This window comes from Danio rerio, chromosome 20, assembly GCF_052040795.2.
Source record: "Danio rerio strain M-AB ecotype USA chromosome 20, GRCz13ab, whole genome shotgun sequence".
Lineage (NCBI taxonomy): Eukaryota > Metazoa > Chordata > Actinopteri > Cypriniformes > Danionidae > Danio > Danio rerio.
The window spans coordinates 21,049,762-21,071,345 of record NC_141040.1 but is presented as its reverse complement, the minus strand read 5'-3'; the positions used below and the strand labels follow the sequence as shown (position 1 = coordinate 21,071,345).

Here is a 21,584-nt window from a genome sequence, read left to right as displayed (position 1 = left end):
GAGAACAGAGAGAGTAGCCGGGGGAAGAGAGGAGAGCACACACACACACACACAGCTAAGCTTGTGTTGTGCGTTTATAAAAAATAAACTTCTACTTACCTTATATCGCCGACTGTGTCTTCTTCTTCCCACACAACAACTAACAGTATTACACCCCCTAAATTAATTGTATGTAAAAAAAAAAAAAAAAAAAAAAGCCAACATTATATATATAATCAATTTCACAGGGGACAAAAAGGACACACCAAGCTGATGGCCAGCCATTATACTTCATCACTACAACAGTCAGGCTAGTTGGGCTCTCAGGCTGTCATTGGGTCAGTGTGTAGAATCAGCTCTGCGGATCATATGATACATTTTTTTACAGTGTACACTTCTCAAATATTTGCAAACAATATGGATTATTAGATCATTAGACATGTTTGAACAACAAAATCCATGGTGAGAGACAATAACTGTGATAATGGTACTAAATTCCTCTTTGCTTAGACTTTGTCTTTGCGCATCAAAAGTTTGGTTTCCCTTTGCAGGATAATACCAGATTATTGGCCAACTCAGGTTTATTCTAAAACTGTACAGCAGTATACATTTCTAGAGAACGTCAAATATATCCCAGGAGCTATGTTTGCAGTTTTTGTTTTCGCAAATCCATCAGAGGCATCTGTGTATGCTTTTTGAGATCTCAAATATCTCTCTTGAGGGCCATTTGCGCCTGCTGTACTCGTGTAAATCCACCAGAGGCCGATGTCGACTGACTGACTGACTGACTGACTGATCGACTGACCCACACTCCTCCTTCCCTAAACCCAACCCATAGTGTTTTAAAAAGCAATACAGAAAAAAAAAGTCCTCTCCTAATTTTTACCAATTTTTCAGATTTTATCACATTCTCAGCCTTTTATTTATTTGTTTATTTTTTTTTTTTTTTGACTTACCTGCTTTCTGGAACCATTCTTCACCACACTCGAACCCTGTCAATGTGATCAATTCCTCTCTGCATCTCAAATCTGCCCATGTACATGGCGAGCTAACTTGACAAACTGTAGCAGCCGTCCATATGCAGGTAAGTGGTCAAAAAGTTTAAAAGGAATGGCTTCATACCATGCTATAGTATACGTACTTCTGGTTACATAATTTGTGACCTCCCGAAATGTATATAGGCTATGTTTTCAGACTGAGCCTGCATTGTTATTGCCACCTGTGAATCAGAAAGATATGTGCATAGAATGTGGATTCAGTTTCAGTCAGCTTTTTTTTGTTGTATGTTCACAAACAACGTTTTGGTCCTGACACAATCCAATGCGATGTGATCATTGTTGACATAAAAATGTTTAAACCTGTTGCTTTTAATGTGATTAGTTCATTTTACTTAAAAAAAACGGGTAAACCCGCTGCTTATATATTAATATGTTGACTTTACTATAAAAAAATCAGTAAACTCATTGTTTTTTTTAAAGTGATTAGTTGACTTTAAAAACCCATTAAATACAGTAAAAAAGCCTGACGACAACATTTTTTTTTGTCTTTGACAAAAAAATTGTAATATAATTGTAAAGATAAAGATAAAGATAATTGATAAAGATAATTGTAATTATCTTTACGCTCTATATAAAAAAAAATTAATGCATGAAGGAATTGTGTGGAACCCAGCATTTTTAGAGTATATGGACACTTTTTTGTTCTTTTTATGTTTCCTAAATCAATCCAGAAGAAATGTACGCAGAGATGCATTTTCAGTGTTTCAGCAGCGGAATGATTGACATCCAGGTGCACAGTGTGACATACTGTACTGTCCTTGTCTCATTTTCGCTGGCAACATTGAATATGCCGTCTGTGGTGTATGACTGAAAACTACTGCTGTTGCACAAAGCCTTTGCCTTTAAAAATCTTTTTGGAGTGAGGAAAAAATGGAAGCATATTGCAACTATCAATCAACAGTGAAGCATTGGAAAAGAAATGTCAAGAAATCTGAAGCATTCTGAAAAGTGATAGATCAGAAGAAATAAGGGCAACCTTTAAAACAACACTTAAAAAATGTAATAACATATATATTAAAAAAAATAATGTAAAGGTGAAAAATCCAACAGGAAAACATATAAATATCAACAAAACATGGTGTCCACTGTGTTTTTACTCCATATTGTGTTTATAGCCAGGGACTGATACACATTTCATAAATCGATTGAATACCAGTTCATGAACTCTTGATTTAGTCTGATTCATCTGGAAATATATCAGCTATAGTACCTATTGATTTCACTCTAGAAAACCTAATGCTGTATAAAGAACATTATCAGTCGGTACACTATAAAAGGTTAGAATAGAGTCCCATAGAGTCCAGCTGATATTTATATACAAATAACAATTCAGATGCAGTGGCGACACGGTGGCGCAGTGGGCAGAGCTGTCACCTCACAGCAAGAAGGTTGCTAATTCGAGCCCCGCCTGGGTCAGTTAGTATTTCTGTGTGGAGTTTGCATGTTCCCCCTGTGTTCGCGTGGGTTTTCTCCAGGTGCTCCGATTTCCCCCACAGTCCAAAGACATTCTTTATAGGTGAATTGAATAAACTAAATGGGCCGTAGTATATGAGTGTGAATGTAAGAGTGTATGAGTGTTTCCCAGAGTCTCTTTGCCAGGTTGCAGCTGGAAGGGCATCCGCTGCGTAATAACATATGCTGGATAAGACAGCGGTTCATCCTGTTGTGACAACCCCTGATTAATAGAGGGACTAAGCTGAAAAGAAAATGAATAAAATATGCATACTTATATTTACACTTTTATATAATTGTATACTTAAACTTGATAAAAAACATTAAACAGTAGCTTCCATAATAATAATAATAATAATAATAATAATAATAGTAATAATAATACTAATAATGTAACATTTTGCAAGAATTTTGTACATTATTTTAATGCATTAGTTAACATGACTTATTTATGATCAACTCATTTCTTAAGCAATAAACCTGAGCTAAACCTGAGTCATTGTTTATTATTTGTTCAGAGTAAGGTTTTTTTTTCTATTTCTCATGACTTCATTTTCTTGTTCTCATTACTTATTTTTTCTAGATACCACAGCTAAATATTTCTAGTTACTGTTAAGTCATGTTTACTAGTTTATTAGTCATGAGTATTTAATAACTAATATGACCTTATTGTAAAATGTTTTGTAGTTTATTCATTCATTCATTTTCTTTTCGGCTTAGTCCCTTTTTAACCTGGGGTCACCACAGTGGGATGAATCGCCAACTTATGTACATATGTTTTACGCAGCAGAAGCCCTTCCAGCTGCAACCCATCACTGGGAAAATATTTTGTAGTTCTCATGCATTTTTAGTTTTTCTGTCATACTTTGTTTTGATGGTTTGTTTGTTGAATTTAAGTTACATTGCATCAACATGCCAACTAATTCTCAATAGATTATAAGTCGACTGTTTGGTTAGGGTTAGGGTTGGAGATAGGGTTGGGGTAAGTTGGTAAGGTAAGTTGACATATACTTGTGAAGTTTCTTATAGTCAAAAGTCTGTTAAAGTATCAACAGATATTAAGCAGACAGTCTACTTATACTCACTAGTCATTAGTATACTCGCAGCATACTAATACTAATAGAGCAACAAAATAAAGCATTACCTATTTTCTTGTTAATTTTTTCTGGCAACTTTTTCAATTTCTTTTAATTTAGTTTTTTAGTGACTTTTCTAGTTCTCGTAACTTATTTTATTTATTTATTATTATTATTTTTTTATTTACTTTTTTTTGTAGATTTCATAACTTTTTTCAAGTAAAAAAATACTAGAATGAGGCTAGACGAAATTGTGTGCAGGGGCCTCTGAATTCTTAATACAGACCTATGTGTACGGTTTTTCTTTTTAGATCCAAACTTCATATAAAAGAAAATTATTTTCTTGTGTTTGCACTAGTCAGAATACTGTTTACTCTGCTAATATTCTATGCAGTCCAAAAATGCATTTGTTAATTTATTTTGCAACTGTGTTGTTAGTAGATAAAACACCTGACCATAGACTTAGCAATTCTTTTTTTTTTTATTTGAGTCAAACTAAGATTTTCAGCTTTTTACATAATAATAATAATAATAATAATAATAATAATAATTATTATTATTATTATTATTATTATTATTATTATAATAATTCAAGGCTAAAAATTGTTGAAAGAAAGACCAAAGTCCCGTAATGCAATTTATAGCATAAATAAACAGGGTAAAAAAATAATGAATTACAAAATACAGAATACTGCTGCTTTATGGATATATATATATATATATATATATATATATATATATATATATATATATATATATATATATATATATATATATATATATATATATATATATATATATATATATATATATATATATTATTACATTGTAGTTAATCAAATTAACCTAGTTAAGCTATTAAAATTCACTTTAAGATGAATAGTAATACCTTGAAAAATATCTAGTACAACATTATGTACTTTTATCATGGCAAACACAAAAGAAATATGTTATTAAAAATTAATTAATAAAACTAGTGTTCAGAAATATGTTGCAAAAGATTCTTAAACAAAAATTGGGCAAAAGATAAAACAGATTTCAAATTTAGCAGAAGGGCTAACATTTCTGAGTTAAACTGTATTGCTAGACACCGTATCTTTTTCCACACTGACATTTGAGTCCAATATATTATTTATACATCTCTTAATTTACTCTTGAGTTTAAAGGAACACATCTAACCAGAGCGCTAAGAGCGCTTTAGGTCCAGTTCCCCAACATTACAAGCCTCCTGTCAGACACTGCAAGCACAGCTGGAAGACACTGATCACCATGGAAACACGCTAACAATTAGGACTGCTCTTGGTTAATTGTGCTGAAAATCTCTGCACCATTTATCTCTCATATGATGTATGCTTTCATATACATAACTATATATATATGCAGTTAAAAGACCCAAACGTTTTATCCAAGAACTTTGGTTCTGTCATTCTATTTTTTGTTTTTGGAAATGCTGTTTACCAAAGAATGATAGGAGCCCAGTCATTACAAAGAAATTAAGCTTAATTATAAAAATTACCTGTAAATTTTACAGTAAAAAGCTGGAGTTGCCAGCCAGCTACTGTAATGTTAGTTTAGAGACAAATTTACAACTAGTTTTGCTTAAAGTTGACTGCATCTGTAATTGCTTTATATCCATAAATGTATTGCAACAAGTGTGCTAATATGCACAAAGTTCATGTGTTGCCTAAGCGCCAACCTCCTGCTCTCCCTCGTGAAGCCAATACGGAAGTAACTGAAACTGCAATTCATCGACTCACCATTAGGGACTGGCTGCAGTAAATCTAGATGTTCTCTGAATGCAATGCTAAATTGGCCAATTTTACAGCTGATAAAAAAAAAACATGTTTAGAGCCTGGTACAAAAGATGGTTTTGGAGTATAACTTATCCGTTTCATTATTATTACGTTATATTAAACCTGCATAATTAAGGGCGTAGCCACTTGAGTGACAACTAGGTCTCCCTGCTCACCGTCATGTCACCTCAGCTGATTCTGGCTGATTAGCGGCTGAATTTGGCATTTGCATCATATTTTTGTTTTGTTTTATGTGACTTTTGGAGTTTTTCCTACAATTATCCGATAACATAGCACACTGTGCACTTAATTGTGCACAAAACCATTCAAGTGGCTTTAAGATAATTTATCATTTATAATTTTCTTTAGAGATGTAATGCACTCCAGAATCTGACAGATTGATTAGCTGTAAGCTATAGAACAGTCATCTCAACTGTTGTCGTACAGCGTTGTGCCTGGATTTCATAAATAGCCTTGCATTTACTAACACAGACTATATTTGAAATTTTAAAAGTAATTTGCGTTTGTAGAAAAACATAATGAGAATAATGTTTAGTGGCTCAACAAATTACAACAGTGTTTTTAAAAGTCTAAACACTTCATTGATCCAAGCACATGTGGTCAGAACACAAATGAGTCACAAATGAGGTAATGAAGTATTATGTCACACATGGGCTCTCTAAGAGAGACATAGGATTGCATGAGTTATCAAACATGTAGATTTACTTACAAACACTCACTTGGAAGACAGGAAATACATGTGATTCAGGAACGACATGGAGTGTAAACAATGCACAATGTAGAATACCAGACAATGGAATAACTAATCACAAGGGTATAAATACACATGACTTAATGGAACTAATGACTAGCAGGTGTAAGAAACAACTGGAACTAATGAACCTTAGGAAACAGTGGGGAAACAAAACAAAGGATCACATGGGGAAGGTCACATGATGAAAACATAAGCACATGGAACGCAGGACCTGACATTAAGCGTTTTTCCTAAGGAGAAGTCTATCAAAGTAAAATGCTAGCAGGCATCTGTAACTTCGTACAATTTGTTTTAAAGACAAAATGCAACCATACGTAGTTCTGGCTACATAATTAGCGATCTCCAGAAATGTATATGGGGACATTTTCAGAATAAACCTATGTTGAAATAGTACATTCTACACCCTGCGATTTTTGCTAAAGTGGATTCAATATAAGCTGCTTTTATACTACTATGAACATTTTGAGTTCTGAAAGTTAATAGCTAAAAAATGTGTAAAAAGATCAGGCAGTTTGATTTCTCAAGTCATAAAATGCCCTCTTTAAGCTTAAATCTTAAAAGCTTGGATTTCAAGAAAAATCATGTTACCATAATATTTTTATAATTTTGGTATTTAAAACAAAAAATCTAAATTCATAATAATGAATGCATTTTAAGCATTTTAAAGTAAAACAGCTGAACAAAATACAAGCGTCATAGTATTGAACGTGCTAGCAGTGGGGGAAACTCTCTTTTAGCAAATCTGTTGTCTGTATTTCACTGTTAATAAGAGAAGAGAAGGCGTTTGAGGTAACGTCTTGAGTGTTTGCCGGGGGCGAGCATCAGGGTGCTGCAGAGATGTTTTTTGAGAGTCGGGCCCTTACGGCTTGTCCCCAGGCATAGAGTCGGTCCCCTGCGCTGACTAACTCATCTTCTGCTCGTCTTCACTATCACTGAGGCTGTCTTTAAGTATTAGCCATTACTGAAGACAGATCACCGCAGAGAAAAAACTAATACATCTAACAGCTCCACTGTGTGTGTGTAAGATTGCCTGTACAGATGCTGGTGTTTGCGAGTTGTGCGATCTCAACAAACGGCACCATTTATGTCCTTTCTGTCTCCTTTACTATGTTATTCTCCTCTTTTAATCTGTCTTCCCTCCTTTATTTGTCATCTTGACTGCCTCAATATCTTCTTTGTACCCTCTCGCTTCTCTCTCACCCTCTCCATCCTCTCTCCTCCCACTCTCCTTGGCAGTCTCGTTCATCTTGTTCTTATCCTGATAGGGAGCTTTGAGATATGCTCCTGTAATCACAGTGTAACTGGATTAGTCTACTACATCACACTTACTGAGTATATAACACACGTACACACATATGCACACATGATGAGTGGATTCTATGGGCTAAACGCACACTCAGAAGGACCAGATCTGCATAATAATATTGTTGCAAATTAATAAATGACATTGTAAATTACACTGCATGGCTGAGCAGATACAAACTAACCAATGACATGAGGATATCTGCTCTCCGCTGCCTGTGCTGTAAGGAACAGATTATGGCATAAAGTGGTGATGTAGAGACATCCGTTGTGTTCTAACTGCATAAGCCATCTTTTTTGTCTGTCTTAACATAACTTCAGTGAGAGTCATGAAAATTGATGATTTTTTTCTGTTTCAACTTATTTAGTAGTGGCCCATCCCACTGGGATATCCAACCCAGTCTCATTCTGATTACGTACCCCATTATACATTATTTTCTGGAGTGAGCAAAGTACATCCCGGGAGCTATGTTTTTGCAGTTTTTGTTTTCACAAATCCACCAGAGGCTGCTGTCGACTGACTGATCAACCACCCTAAACCCAACCAATAGTGTTTTAAAAAATGTAGATTGCCCCGCCCACCCCCTTTCCTAAACCCAACCAAAAGCAATCCAGAAAAAGAAAAGCCATCGTCTTATTTTTACAACGTTTTCACATTTCATGACATTCTCACCCTGTTATTTACTTGTTTATTTATTTTTTAGCATCAGTTTTTGTTTTACCTGCTTTCTGGAACTGTTCTTCACTCAAACCCCATTGTCACATTCATCTTCGATTTATGTCTCAAGTCTGCCAACACCACCCGGACAAACTGGTACGCGCGAAAAGGAAAGACATCATACCACCCTGTAGCAACAATAAAAGATAAAAGATTTAAAGATAAAATGCAGCCATACGTACTTCTGGTCTAACTTTACATTACAGAGTACGTACTGTGTGTACACAAAACATTGTCTAATCTGATACAAAGAAATGTTTAACTACAGTTTAGATCTGGCATAAGATCTCACTTAGTGAAGTTTTATGAACTAGTTTCGAGACATAATATAATTGATTGTGGCTGGTCTCTCGTCCGTAAACAGCAATAATCCAATCAGATTGATCCAAAATAGACTGAATTCACCCTACTGCCTTATCTTTGTTTTGGAAGAATCCCAACTCGGGGGAGTGCTCGAGTCCTACCTGATCTTGGACCCCCTTTATGTTAACTAATCAGGCAGTAGAACATTATCCGAGTTCAAGGCTTTGTCCGAGGACAACATGCCAAACCTCCTGATAGCAACAGGCAATATCTAAGTGTGAACTCTTAAACCTTAATTCAATGCCCCTTTCAATTGACTCTGTCCCATTAAAGAAAAGTTCCCATGTTTTAGAAAACTGATGCTTCTTATTCGGTAAATGGTACTGTATTCGTTCTAGATGGAATACCTTTGTGTGTTTGCTGAGAGGAAGGAGACTGAAAGAGGGAGGATATTTATTTTACCGAAGTTTAAGCTGTTAAAAGAAAAATGCTTTTGAGACTTGGATAAACCAAGTGCATGGCTTGAAACCACAAACAAAATTAAGAATTAATGTAGTTCAATAGTTTGATTTGTGCTTCCGGGGAAAAAAAAGAAAGATCTTGCAAGTCTTGAAGAGTAGGACATAAAGCTTAACTATATAAAGCGGGATTGAATCAGATATCTTAAATTAATCACATTTTGGGCAGACAGTCCTGTTTTGTTTTAGAGAAACAGACTGGAATACAAAATAACAAAATAAAATCTAGCATGCTCATCAAAACAAGTCATGTGATTTTGTTTAACAAATCATGTGATATCAAAAAGGGCTGTAGTAGGACAGTGTTAGTGGACTGGCCACACTGCAAATCATCTAAAATCTTGTTTTAATCATTCTTAAATCCCTTGTCAAAGTCTGTCATCAGTGGTACAATATTATTACATCCCAGAACTTGATTGGCTGTGCTCAAAAAAAAAAAAAAGGTCCTCAGTGGCTTCTCCCAATGCGCCAAAAGATAAACTTGTTCTTGTTGACTCATTGGATGAAAATGGTGCTTAATTCTCAAATGTTCTATGCAAAGTTCTGAATTTACACATTAAGTCTAAATCACATGTTTGGTTGTAAACATAGCTAATGATAGACAGAACAACAGACACAATGGCCTTCGGCTTCCTTCAGCTTTGTCCCTTTTTTACCATGGGTAACCACAGTGGAATGAACCGCCAACTATTCCAGCATATGTTTTACATTGTGGATGCCCTTCCGCCCACATCTGAGTACTGGGTATACACCCATACACACACACACACACACACACACACACACACACACACACACACACACACACACACACACACACACTCACACACATACACACACACGCACGCACGCACGCACAAACACACACACACACACACACACACACACACACACACACACACACACACACACACAGACTAATTTACCTATAGCTCATGTCTCTGGACTGTGGGGGAAACCGGAGCACTGGAAGAAGTCCAGTTAAACATAAGGACAACAGGCACACAGAAATGCCAACTGGCCCAGCCAAGACTTGAACCAACAACCTGCTTGCTGTGAGGCAACAGTGCTAACCACTGAGCCACGTGCCATCCTCTTTTAAATCAAATAATATCAAATAACAGGGAGAATGACAGACAGAATGTCAGACATGACAGAAAGATAGAAAGGCAGACATAATTACACAGACATATTTACAGACAGTCAGAACAACAGACAAACAGAACAATAGATAGAACAACAGACAGACAAACAAGAATATTACAGACACAATGACAAAATCATACAAACAGAAATACAGACAGAACAGCTGACCTAATGATATACAGAACAACAGACAAATTACTGAAATATAGAAGGCTATGACACACATACTGAAACATACATACTCTAGACACAGACAGAACAACAGACAAAGGAATTATAGATATAACAAAGATAGAAAGAATAATAGACAAACAGCAAAACATCAATACAGACAGAATGACAGTCAGAAATACAGATAGAACAACGGAGAAAGAATAAAAGACAGAAAATCAGACATAGCCATAGAAAGAACAAACAAACTGACCGAAAGATAGAATAACAATAGGCAAACAACAGACCTTATTATAGAAAGATAAATAAACAGACAATATTATACAGACATTATTACAAACAGACAGAACAACAGACAGAAAGAAAGAACGATAGAATGACAATGACAGAAAACAGAAAGAAAATGACAATTTAAAGACAGAATAAAGACAGAATTACGGATAGAACAACAGAATGGTAGACACAATAGCCCCTTTCACCCATACAGATCATGAGTGAACAGGCCCTTTTTAAAAAAAAAAAGACTGGTAAATTCGTTCAGGAAATTTTCCAGAAAGTGATGTTGTAACATTACCAGTAATATGCCAGAATGCTGCGCTGTGTGAACGCAGAGGGAAGATTGCTGGAAAGAGCACAATCACCTCTAGAACATGCTGAAGTGAGACGACTACTCCAGCCAATCAGAAAACTCAAACACATTCACATCCGCGCTGTTTATGAAAATAAAAGCCTTTGAATATTTTTCCAGACACATTTAGCTGCTAGATGTTAGTCCTATAATGTTTCTATGTTCCTTCTTAATGCCAACTGTGGAAAATATTATTGATAAAATGCTTATGATAAACCCTCGTTTGTTTACCTTCAAGCTCTGCTTCAGTTGTTTGACGCGTGCATGTGAAGCAGCTGGTGAGCAACAGCGCACACACATAATTTGTACCATCAACCCTTCTGTGTTTACAAATACAAGTGCAACTGTTTAGAGGTCATGTCTGGTAAATGATGTCAGAATTTACCAGTATTGTGGAATGGATGTGTGAAAAATTCCGGAACATTCTTGCCTGTGTGAGGAGCGCTTTTTTAAATTTACCAGTAAAGTTGTTCCAGTAATTTTTCGGATATTTACCGGTATCACTATATTCAGAACAGGTAGAATTTGCTTAATTTTCTCCATCTATTCAAAAAAATTGCAACTAACACTAGCAAAATCCCCAAATTAGACTAAAACATCCACATGTTTTTGTCTTGGCAGTGTTTGTCCTTTAGGTTCAAAAGCAGAGAAGGTAAGAAAATGAATGTGTTTTGTTGTCCATAATGTTGTTTTATGTCTGGGCTGCAGGTGTGTGCGTGTGTGTGTGTACAGGGTCATCGGCTCCGGCGAAAGCCACGGACTGCACACTTCACTCCGCCAACAGCTCCTGCAGCAAGGCTAATGCACTGACCTCATAGTTCACAGACACACAAAGAGAGAGGCCGGACAGCGGAGATTGAAAGGGAAAAGCAGAGAGGGCTAAAGACTGAAGGTGACATCCCAACCCCCTGTTCTCCGACAACATCCCTGAGCTGGCTTCTCATTAGGCTTCAGATTATCACATTATTTCCTCCGGATCGTAATGAATGCTCTCTGCTGACCCCGTGGGCCGTTACATCATCAGCTTTAACCAGTCAAAAACAGTCCCTTCTCTATCTTTTATTAATTTAACAGCATTTTTTGTCTTCAGGCCCATAGCCAGTTATGAGGTCACTAAGGTGTAGACCACAGCAAATGTTCATGTTCAAAGCAAAAATATAAACGTTTATACATTTAAAGGGCATCTATGATGTAAATTCATCTTTTGTAAGCTGTTTTGATAGAACTGTGTGCAGGTATAGTCTGTCATACCGTCACAGTCATACAGAGATCATTTAAAGACAACACGTCCCTTTTTTAAAATAAACTGACATTAAAATAGGATCCAAATCCCTCCCATTTTGATACCCACTGCAAAGTGACGTAGGAGTGCAGTTTCTCCACCCACCGAATTGACTGATTGCTGCGTATTAACATGTCTCCGTAGTAATGTGTATAATTATATCAACAACACAGGACAAGCGCAAAACAACTGGGTGTAAAAATCTGTTCAGCTTTCTGTGAGTGCATGTTTGTAATGAATTACAGCAATTTTACTGTCTTTATCACCACAGCCCCATGTCAGTACAATTATAAAAGAAGACGCTTAATCCCGGTTTGTGGACATTAAATCAGTTTTGTTTTGTACATTAACATAACGGATATCCATACAGCAGTGGATATTAACGTGTATCCTGTCATATTTAAGTATAAAAAAAGTGCAAATTTAACTGTCTGTGTGTGTGCATGAACTTTGTGACGACATTGTTTGTGATTCATTGTTGCAGAAAGGGTTGAATAAACTTCACAAAAAATTCATTAAGTAATCATTGGGAAAGTTCTTACTGTGGTATTAATCACAAATGTTATTTGAGAACTGCTTCCTTCATGTCTGTCTCTCTTATCTTTATCTGACACAGACGAGGCGGAGATTAGGGCACACAATTGATGCACACTTTAACAGGAAAGTGAGAATGATAGGCGAGTAGAACCAGCATTAAAAGCACAGGCAACAAAAACAGCTACATAGTGTTCAGAGCAGAAAATGTCAACATTCTGAAAGGTATATTAAATAATCTGATAGGTGTCTTGAAATTTTACAGAAACATTCTGGAGACACAAAAGACTATTTTTGGACCAGCTATTTTTTTTTTCTTCAAAACATACTAACCACACATTATATATATATAATGATTACTTAATATATATATATATATATATATATATATATATATATATATATATATATATATATATATATATATATATATATATATATATATATATATATATAATTCTGACTTCAACTGTATGTGCTATATACAGTTGAAGTCAGAATTATTAGTCCCCCCCCCCCTGAATTATTACCCCCTCTGTTTATTTTTCTCCCAATTTCTGTTTAAAAGAGAGAATATTTTTTTCAACACAATTCTAAACATAATAGTTTTAGTAACTCATTTCTAATAATGGATTTATTTTATCTTTGCCATGATGACTGTAAATTATATTTTACTAGATATTTTTCAAGACCAGTCTATACAGCTTAAATTGACATTTAAAGGCTTAACTAGGTTAATTAGGTTAACTAGGCTGGTTAGGGTAATAAGGCAAGTTATTGTATAATGATGGTTTGTTCTGTAGACTATAGAAAAAAAAATAGCTTAAAGAGGCTAATAATTTTGTCCCTAAAATGGTGTTTAAAAAATTAAAAGCTGCTTTTATTCTTGCCAAAATAAAACAAATAAGACTTTTTTGAAAAGAAAAAAATATTATCAGACATACTGTGAAAAAAAATCCTTGCTCTGTAAAACATCATTTGGGAAAATATTTTAAAAAAGAAGAAAAAAAATAAGGGGGCTAATAATTCTGCTTCAAATGTACATCAATAATTGTCACATATTACTGTAGCACAGTTTGTGCTGAATACAAATAAAGTACATGTTGGCCAATACTTTGTAATAAGTAGCTGAAATAAGCACACATAAGGACCCCAAAAATCACCTCAGATCTCTGTTTAATACTTGGGTTAATACTTGAATAATTAACTCATTAATTAGGACATTACTAAAGTGTAAAGAGGGCAACGCAGTGGATTGCGCTGTCGCCTCACAACAAGAAAGTTGCTGGTTTGAGCTCTGGCTGGGTCAGTTGGCATAGTGTGTGGAGTTTGCATGCTCTTGCTGTGTTTGTGTGGGCTTCCGTCGGGTGTTCCCGTTTTTCACACAGTCAGAAGAAATGCAGTATAAGTAAATTGAATGAGCTAAATTGACCTGTGTATGTGTGAATGCAAGAGTGTATGGATGCAAAAAGGTTTGGTGGTATTGCTTTTGTTTGTTTTACATGGCAATATCAGCCAACACTTTGAAAATAGGCACTTCAGCTGACAGGAAGAGAGTGAAATAGGGACATGTGGATAGTTTATGGCTGCGGAGACCACATTGGGTAAGACAAATGCAATGATCATAATATCATTATTATGGAACTGTGCCAAATGCTATCAACAAACAATCATTCATTTTCCTTCGGCTTAGTCTTTATTTCAGTGGTTGCCACAGCAGAATAATCCCCCAACTATTCCAGCATGTTTTATGCAGTGAATGTCCTTCCAGCCGCAACCCAGTACAGGGAAACATCCACACACCAATTCACACACATACTCATACACTACAAACAATTTAGTGTGTAAATTCACCTATAGCATGTCTTTGCACTGTGGGGGAAATCGGAGCACCCGGAGGAAACCAACACCAACACAGGGAGAACATGCAAACTCCACACAGAAATGCCATGTTATTAACAGTGATATAATAACCTTCGTACAAATAATCTGTAAAAAAAACAGAAGCAAAAACAGTGGCCGCTTACAAAGACAAGATAAAAATAAAGGGATGGTTTACCCAAAAATGACAATTTTGTTACTGTTTACTCACCATTCACTAAATATCTATTTTAATTCACTACATAAAACCTGTTTTAGTTTCTTTCTTCTGTTAAACTTAAATATATATAATAAAAACATATTCTCAGTCAAAGTCAGCCAGCATTTTTCAAAATATCTTCTTTTGTGTTCTACAGAAGAAGGAAATGTATAATTTTTTAAGACCTCACTTTATTTAGAGAGTGAGTAAATGATGAGGTAATTTTAAAGTTTGTATGAACTACCCCTTTACCAATGCACACTTATATGTTTTATTATTGCAGAATTTCTAACAACCAACAGACCTCACTGATTTACAAAACCTGGCTGCAGCCATGTTTAGTCTTCCTCTTTCTTTCTCCCTCATGTCATTTCTGTTTCTCAGAAAGGTTTGTTTGAGGGACTCTGTGTCAGCTTTTATTCAGGGACTTCTCTCAGCTTGTTCCAGTTCCATATGTGTGTGTGTGTGTGTGTGTGTGTGTGTGTGTGTGTGTGTGTGTGTGTGTGTGTGTGTGTGTGTGTTAGAGAGATGAAGCCCTTGATTTTTACAGCTCAGTTCAGACCTTAGTGAAGAAGCTCTTAGGCCATCTGACCCAAGTGAGAATAAGACTTGTGAACATGAAGAAAGAGCTACTGAGAAAAAAAAAAAAAATCCAAACTTCTTTAGTCATTGTAGCCCTGCAATTCACAAAATATAGTTTTAAAAGTATGAAGGTAGTTTAGAAAAAAGGTACAACATATTTCATAGCCTTGTTTTGTAATAAATACATATTTACCTTTTAAGATTATGTTATGGATGGATGTAGGGCTCATGGGGATTAATCAAAAAGTAATCAAAATAAACATTTAAAACCTTTTATCAATCTAATTTTGCCAGGTCAATTTTTTTCAATTAATTTCTCTACAGTGTGTGGAGTCATGTGACCCCGTTCTGTTTGTACTTCTGCGTCGAGTGCACACATATGATCCAGCACAGTCTTCGCAAAGTTGGATACCTCTCGCAGTGGCTGACACCAACCCTGAAGTTATATATTAAAACAAAAAAGGTGATAATTTTAGGCATGTATGTTTTAATTTCAGTTGTTAAATACCGATGTTCAATGTATAAGTATAGATATTAAATAGTGTGTGTTTTCTTAAATTATTTTAAAATCAAGTAATGCACACTTCATTCAAAAATCTCTAAGTTGTAATATATGAGAACATTTACTGCACAAAGAGTTTGTTATTTGAGATGTAAACAGACACTGCAGCGCTGCTGAAGATTGTGGGTGTTTACAGCGGTTTAACTGATAAATATGAATCTGGCTTTGCTAAACTAACCTAATTGCCTGAACTCCAAATGAGCCAGTGTCTCCCTTTGCATTGAGCATTGAGTGTATTACATTTAGAGATCTTGCTCATGTTCACACAGCTACTTTACACATCAACTAAAGTTTAAAATATTGTATCGTAATGGATCACCCCGTTAAATTAGATGTTAAACATATTTAGGGTAGGCTACCTAAAATGCATATTAACATGTTTCTTTTTATTGCATGACTTGAGATAAACAAGCAGTATTTATGAGAACATTGAATATATTGAATATGTCTTTCTCCATATGAGCTGTTGATCAGAAAACTGCTCTAGGGTGTGATAGCTTTGAGAATTTTAAGTCAAACTAATCTAATCCGTTGTTCACTTTTTTTTTTTTTTTTTTTTTTTTTGTTCTGCAGTACATCACAGAGATTAGGAGTGAATGAGAGAGAAAGACAGTTTAACTGTGAAGATGAACCAAAACAGAATTTGTCTGATCTCAGCAGTGATTGCATCTGAGGTCACAGGCTTTTTGTCAGCTTTGTAAACACATTACTCTATTTTCCCCCTGACAGAGAGAGATTTACACAGATATATTGAAGAAATAATCAAAAGAAAACATTGCTGTTCCAAGAATTTCTCATTTAACTTTAGCATTTTCTAATACAATGGATTGTGGGAACATACTTTTACAACACAATTGCAGGAATGAGAGTCATTGAATCTCAGAGGTAATTTGACTGACTATTGTGAGCTACAGTACAGGCAGTGACAGATGTATCAGCGCATTTCATTTAGCTAGTTAGCTGTTAGCAATACAGATAATAACCTGCTATTATTTTCTTTATTGAAAAAACAGTAGCGCACACAATGGTTTAAGGCTAAAAGGTTAACTTTTAATTAACAAAACCATACCTGTAGGATCAGCATGTACTTGAACCAACCAAAATCCACATTGAAGGTGCTGTATGTGCATTTTTGACTCTTCTAAAGCATAAAAATACCATATGTTTATGATATTTAAGAAACATAAAGAAACTGATAATTCATTTTTTAGATGTTTTAGAAACATCCTTGAGCAAGTGAACATTATTGTTCTTGTTATTTCTCTGAAAAGCAATGCTAAAGTCAAATATTCTGCTTTGAAAATTTATGTTACGTGGCAGAAAGTCTGTCTTTGTTTTAGGCATGTAACCCACCCAATGCAAGTTTAGCTAATTATATTTCAGCCCCCAAGGTTGTCTTGGTGGAAAACTGCGTATTTCATTCCTTCAGTCAAAAAGGCTCTGAATGTGTGCGTGTTCATGACCGAAATGCAACTTTCAGTAGAAAGTAGCAGACTCTGAATTGAAACATAGATTCGGAGTTCCACATGAGGTGGTTAATAATTTGTGAATAATATAAATATTACGGATGTAAAGATTAGGTGAACTGGTTAACATTGTAACGTTGTGTCCTAACAACATGCTACATGAGATTTCATAAGCAATTTGGCTGTTAGCACTAGACAAAACACGACAGAAATTTAAATACAGCTATTCAGAAGCACAGAATAGTGCACTTACTGCACCCCAACGAAATGGTAAGGTTTATAATCTAATTAATACACATTAAACCTCTTTACCATTATTGAATGTACATGCTGAATCACACATATGTGTTGGCTTGCACTGAGGAGCAGTTCTAAAGTTCAACTGAAAAAAGTATTTTTTTAATTTCAAGATCTGAGGTGATCTGTTGCTGCTTTCAGTAGTCTGGAAATAAATGTCATGTGAAATAGCATTCAAACTCACATTAATTAGAATTTAGCGTCCTTGTCAGCTTTCTGTTGATCACCAGTGAAAATTAGATCCCGTTTTTAAATAGAAATTTACGATGTTGGTTAGAAAAAAAAAAATCCTTCTATCACACGCCGTTGCTTTTATTTAGAAGACAGTTTAAATCAGCCTTTAGGCTTGACAGTTAGGCACACTGCTGTTGCTGTCGTCAATCTGGCAACCTGCGCTTGCGTGTGCAAAAACACCTCACTCCACAGCATAACATTTTGCATCATGTTACTTTAAATGCTAATGAAGCAAGTTTGTTTGGGGCAGGCACTTGTGGTAGCTGATTGCAAATAAACTGGCACAATTCAAACAGGTCAATTATGACACATAAATACACTCAGTTTATATAAAAAAAACAAGCTATGTGTTTTTTTTCAACTTGTAATGAATGAGCAGATACAACATGAACTTAACTAAATAAAAAAAACAACCAACCAAAAAAAAAAAAAAGTTATAATGTATTTCACCATTAATGTATGTCACCTTTAACATGGATGGAATTATTCTGATAGTCACAAAACTTCAGCTGAACATTTTGAGATTGTGTTACAAAGACAGATAACTTTTTCACCTTTTCACCAAACTTTTGCTTTCAAATGGCAAAGCTAAAATCCTGTTTAGCTATCAATCTGTAACAGCATGTCCCTTAAGACTCATGCCAGCAGGCTGACAGTAAGTGCTCTTTTGTGGCTTCTTGAATGCATTTAAACACATGAGTGTCTAGCAAAAAAGTAAAACCATACAACTGCATTTTCGACTGCCATTTGACATGTTCAAAATGTTAAAAATTTTGTTTACACCTGATTTTTGTGTGCCAACAAATGATGGATCAACAAAAATGCATCTTATTATTATTATTTTTTTTATCTGATTATAAAAAAGTCCCATGTAAGGGGATTAGTTAGATGTTTGTGAAAATAGGAAGCAAGGATGACGTTAAACCACTTTTTTCATGTCTTTTTAACACGTTTTGAGGATAAAACACTGCAGTAGAGCCGACTCATTATTCTGAACACGATTTCTCTTTAAACATATTACAAACAACAGAAAGACCAGAGACAGCACTAAAAACATATTTTCACCACAGGAGTCCTGGATACTTTTATTGTGCTTTGTCAATTTTGGAGTCGCATACTAAACGCAAAATAAATAAAAAAATAAAAAAATATATTGTGTCTCAAATCAAACAGAGCATAAAATGATAAAGTACCAAGCATGAATGTCATACATTTCATTTGCATAATTTAAGTTTAGTTGTAAATTGAGTTGACACTATAGTGACAAGTCAAACTAACTTTAAAGTCACAAGAATTATGTTTCCTCATAAGTGTGCGTAAAACACTTTCAACATTTACTCGGCAAACCTCTTAAAGGTTAGAGTTTAAAAGAGCTTGCATAACATGAATGATCTGAAATTACAGTGGAAAGTAATTTATTGTTAAACAACAAGAACATACAAGCATGTGTCTTGCGTGATATTTCTGAAAGATTTCAATGTCACTACTTAGTCCCTTTTGATTATTCTAATAGGAGGAAGAGAGGTCTTATGAAAGCATATTTAAGAAATTTATATACTTTATTTTCTAAAACAGTTCAAAAAACCTAAATGAGATATTTAAAAAACTCTGATCAAAATTAGAAAACAGTTTCAGATTCCTCGAAGTTACTGGTGTTAATCTGCACATGGTGGTAATTTCCCTATTATATTATTAAGTTTCACTGACTTAGTGGTGAAATGACTGAATTAATCATATCCCTTTATTATTTGAGGGTCACTACAGCGGAATGAACCACCAACTTATTCAGAAGTTTTACGCAGCAAATGCCCTTCCAGCTGCAACCCATCACTGAGAAACACCTATACACTCTCATTCACAAACATACACTATGGACAATTTAGCTGACCCAATTCACCTGTAACATGTCTTTGGCCTTGTGGGGGAAATCAGAGCACCCGGAGGAAACTTGCACTAATACAGGGAGAACATGCAAACTCCACACAGAAATGCCAACTGACCCAGCCGAGGCTCGAACCAGCGACCTTCTTGCTTTGAGGTGAGAGCTCTACACACTGCACCACCTAGTCATTTTAAATTAATTATTTTTTAGAATATCACATATTTACAATTTTACCACTCAATCAATTCTCCCATTAAAGCTGGTTGTCCATGAAAGACAAAAGCATGGGACAGGAGGATAAAGAGAATCGTAGTGGTCAGTCTGTTAAACACTGGGAGGATGTCTCTCACAACATATACTGTCTCAATGTTCTTTCTGACTGAAACCCTTGCAGTGACCAATCAGCAGCCTCCACAGAAATAATCAAAAAACAAGACTAACCTTCCCTGAGAAATGTGGACAGAACTTCCGAACTGATTAAAGTAAATTTAGTTTATCTGGGTTCAATGTGAATCTCTTAGCTCTATTGTAATGATCTAAGCACATGGTATAAAACACACAGTGCGTGTGCACTCAAGGCATGCCTGAATCTGCTTTTGTTATTTTAAATATAGGAAGAAAAAAAATGGTGCACCCAGCGCATAATCTAAAATAGTTGTCTTTATTCTCTTAATGACCTATGTGCTTGTTTTGCATGTAACTTGCAATAAACTTGTAAGATACTCTTCTCCCATTGCATTTATGTGTTGTGGTCATGCTATGGCTAATGAATGAATCAGATATCTTTGTGCATGAGGTTAAAGCATGTGAGCACACCATCGGAATGAGCCAGATTCCATTAAAGTCCCCTGAGATGAACAAGGAGTAGTAGGAGGTAGTGATTTTTAAATGCAGACAAAAATAATTGTTCAAATTTAAATATAATATTTTTTTTATATTAGAAGATCAGACCCCCTAGTTTTTCTTTTTTTTTTTGGTGTGAGATTTCTGCAACGAAAATGACTGATTTGTGGCGATAATTCCTAGAAATTTGCGAACAATTTTGCATTTAAAAAAAAAAAAAAAAAAAAAAAAAAATATATATATATATATATATATATATATATATATATATATATATATATATATATATATATATATATATATATTTTATTATTTTTTTTATTTTAATATATATATTATTTACCATATTAGGTAGCCTACTATGTTAGGTGTCCTATCTTTTGGTCTCTTGTCAAGACAAGATTTTAAACGGTATGGATTAAGCCCAAGAAAGATTTTTATCTACAATTTTACCTTCTCTCTTTCAGATTTCACTCCCTGGAGCATCTGACATCATGTACCTCACTCAGGACATCCCTACCATGATACACTTAAAACACGGATTGCTGTAAAACTAGTCAATGGCCGGGAAACATTTTCTCGCGTTAACTGTAGGGAAAGAGTTAAACGAAATAATTTATCAATTTGACGCACATCATAATACCAATGTAATGATTGTGAGGGCACACGTGAGACATCACTTTTTGAGAGACGCTCAAATACATCACACGTGCTGCATATGCAACATCTATAAGTCATGTAAAACAAAAAATTGCAAACTGAAATAAATAGAATTTGATTATATGGTTTGGAGTTGGATGTTTTATGAGATTATTTACATTTTAACGATTATTTTGCATTTAAATTAAGAATTTTGCAGGATCGCATAAATCTGTGACTTTTTGTTTATTTTGCGTTGGATTG

The 21,584-nt window shown here is 34.9% G+C and overlaps 1 long non-coding RNA gene across 1 annotated transcript in view; it reads right to left on the bottom strand.

Annotated features, from left to right (window-relative positions):
- Positions 1-5,942: 5,942 nt before the first annotated feature.
- The window catches only part of LOC141379546 (uncharacterized), an 89,939-nt gene continuing 74,297 nt past the window's right edge, over positions 5,943-21,584 (bottom strand). The window contains exons 4-5 of the long non-coding RNA XR_015518344.1: positions 8,158-8,281; positions 5,943-7,417 (exon numbers count right to left, since the gene is read on the bottom strand). This is a non-coding gene — a long non-coding RNA (uncharacterized LOC141379546). The remainder of the gene's footprint in view (positions 7,418-8,157; positions 8,282-21,584) is intronic.